We start from the raw sequence: 3,604 nt of genomic DNA, 5'->3' as shown, positions 1-3,604 counted from the left end.
GCCACTCTTATTCTTAAAAGTTTTCATTGATTCCTCATGACCTACTGGACAATTCAAGCCATACAGTAGGACCACAACAATCTCTGCAATCTGAACCCTGCCTCCCTTTCCAGCCTCAGTGGTTTTTTTTTTTTTTTTTTTTTTTTTTTTTTTTTTACCAATTCCTTATTTACCAAGCTACTTATGTTGAACTAATTTCTCTTCTCTGTGCCATTGCTCATGATCTTTCATTGGCCCAAGATACTCTTTTCTCTTTGCTTGTCAACCACTATCATTTATTTATTATTAATTAAATTCAATTTGCCAACCTATAGTATAGCACCTAGTGTTCATCACATCACATACCCTCCTTAATGTCCATCACCCAGTTACCCAAGCCCCCATCCACTTCCCCTTCAGCAACCCTCAGTTTGTTTCCCAGAGTTAGGAGTCTCTCATAATTTGTCTTCTCTGATTTTTCCCTCCCCTTCTTCTCTTATGATCCTTTTCACTATTTCTTGTATTCTACATATGAGTGAAACCCTATGATAATTGTCTTTCTCCAACTGACTTGTATCACTTAGCATAATACCCTCCAGTTCCATCCACATCAAAAATCAAAGTTCATCTCAAATATCACTTCCAAGACGGAATTCTTGGGTTTCTTCTCTTATATCCTTCTACTACATATACAATATAGCAGCATATAAATCTAATGTAAGTCTTTGTCCCACTGCACTTACATATATCTGAGCAGGAACTAGCTCTTACTCATTTCCAAGCCCCAGCACATAGCCTGGGGCAGATACACAACAGTTGCTTGGCAAAGTCTGAATTGTCTTGTAGTTCTTCTAGATGTTAAGGAGGCTTCTTCTTGAGTCTATAGCCATATTTATATAAATTCAAAAAATACATTCTGATAAGTATTTTCTTTTTTTTTTTCTTTTTTTTTTTTATTTATTCATGATAGGCACACAGTGAGAGAGAGAGAGGCAGAGACACAGGCAGAGGGAGAAGCAGGCTTCATGCACCGGGAGCCTGACGTGGGATTCGATCCCAGGTCTCCAGGATCGCGCCCTGGGCCAAAGGCAGGCGCCAAACCGCTGCGCCACCCAGGGATCCCGATTCTGATAAGTATTTTCAATCAAAATAGCCAGATTTCTGAGACTTTCAAAATAACAGTGCCTTGGAATTTTGAAGGGGAATAGAGGAGGGGAAAAGGAATGAGATAAAGAGAAAGGAGGAAAAAAGAAGAGGGAGAAGAAGGGAGGGCAAGAAGAAAGACATGAATAAATTATCATGGAAACAGGTGAAAATACAAATACCTTTTACATCTAGAAAATGTCTGAGAAACTCTTTGTAAAGAGAGACTCATGTACTATGTCATTTGATCACTAAGCAAACCATTTGAAAAGATGCATTCTCACCTAGACCTAGAGTTTCTTGGTTCCCTCTAATGTCATGATACCAATTTATATTTATTTCAATATTTCATAAGTCATTCCTTAGCAAGCCCTCCTGATGATATCATCTTATCCAATTTGTAGCTGTGGGTTATCCTGTGCATCTGGCCACTGGCCGTGGCATTACTGGGTGAAGCAACTCCAAAAGAGTTGCTGAGAGACATGTGTTCTCATATTGTATAGCACTTACAAAAGCCAATGTTTTGTAAGCATAACTCAGATCTCATTAATCTACGACTAAAATAAGAATATGCTTCTTAATGCTGATTTTGTTGTTATTGTTGTTTCTTTCACTTGATCCCAATTTGAGACTTAAAGAAAAGAATCTCATTAGTTTTATGGCTTTCTCCCTAGTTGCCCCCATGACTTCTGAAGTTCCCAAATAGCAGTCCCTATGTGTCTACAGCCAGAAGCAATCACAACACTAGACTCTCTCCATTCATCTTTCTTCCTTGGATCTTACTTGTCTAGCCCCACTGAGTATGGTTAGATTTTAGATAAAGAAGGAAAGGTCCACAGAAATAGTCTCTAATGTCTATAGAAAACAATGAACAAAATGAATTGTTATGATGTGTTTAAATATTTATTGAGGAAGATCATTTTTTGTTAGCTTTTATCTTGGCTGCTGGTGCCAGTGTATAAACATGGCTGCTGTTACAAAAACCAACCGTACTTGTGGGACTTCTAGCCGATTATTAGTTACTGAAGGCACTGATGACTTCAAAGAAGGCAGAAGACTCTTGTGGAAACAAATGATGATTGACCGTGACAACAGAAATAAAAAAGCAACCAAGATTAGTCACACTAAGCTAATTGTTGTGCTATGGTGCATACATTAGTTTTAATTTTGTCACTTGTGTAGACAGATACAATTATGCTGGTCAGATACTTACTTGTATTTCAAAGATAATGGATATATAACTTGCTTTAGGACTTGTGTGATAAGTTGTTGCCTGAACATCGCTGGCATTATTCTTAATTTGGTTCTTAGGCTTAACAACAGCATTAAAGGAAATTGAAGTTAAACATTAAGAAACACGATCACTGGAAGTACTGGAGAAATCTCTATCTCTGTCAATATTCAAATGCTTCAGAAATTCTCACCCATCTGAGATAGATTAGGGACTTTGCTTGCAAAGACTTGACTATGTGACTTCCAAACATCTCCTCCAACACTGGTATTTTATGATATTCTGGAAGATATTATTTTTATCCTGTCATCCATTCATCATTTAGTGAACCCTCACAAAGCTTAAGAACTTGTGCTTTTCAATAGGGAATGACTATATGAACAAAGATAACCCTGTCCTCAAGGAACTCATAGTGTAGTAGTGAGAAATGAGCATATAAGCTAAATGAGACATAAAGGAAGAAGAGTTATCCGGGTAACCAAATGGGAGGAGGAGGATATTATAGGCAGGAAGGTAGTAATGCACACACAGAAGTGTCAAAGCAAGAGAATATGACCCACTCCACTTGCTCTGTAGCTGAACTCAGGGTCTATGTCATGGAGCTAAAAGAAGAGGGTTTGAGGAGATTTTTAAGGATCAGATGATGGAGGCCCTTGTTTGTGGTAGTTCTGCCAGTGGGTCACTTGGCTCCGCTTCTAAGAGAGGTTCTGCTATGAAGAATATTAGCTGGTTGACAGTGTCCAGCCACCACACTTTTGGGTTCACACTGAGGCCTCATGTTCACAGAGATGCTCACGTCTGAGCATGGTGGGGGTACCAGGAGCTGAGCCATTCCTATCCAACACAGGACTCCTCTAAAGAGCAATCTTTGCACTGGGGCTCTGCATTTGGCCAGACTGTGATTTTCTTAGAGCCGCACTACAGTCTTCAGCACTTCCCTCCTTCCCGCCATTTTTTGTTTTGTTCACAGATGTTCAGTCTGCACCACAGCCTGATGTTCTTGCTATTTAAGCTATTCTCTTCCCCTTATGCCTCAGAGGGGGTTTCTTCCACAAATCTCTTGCATTTCTAATTCTGCACTTGGTGTCTACTTCCTGGAGAGGTTGAACTGAGAGTAAGATGTGTGACTTGCACTGAAGCTAATGAGAAGCCACGGAAGAGTTTTGCACAAGGACACAAAGTGATAAAAACTTCATTACAGAATGACTCTTGTGGCTATAGTACAGGCAACCAATATGAAAGGGTAAGACT

The sequence above is a fragment of the Canis lupus genome, chromosome 21, assembly GCF_011100685.1.
Source record: "Canis lupus familiaris isolate Mischka breed German Shepherd chromosome 21, alternate assembly UU_Cfam_GSD_1.0, whole genome shotgun sequence".
Taxonomy (NCBI): domain Eukaryota; kingdom Metazoa; phylum Chordata; class Mammalia; order Carnivora; family Canidae; genus Canis; species Canis lupus.
The sequence above is the reverse complement of the archived record's forward strand: the minus strand, read 5'-3'. Positions refer to the sequence as shown.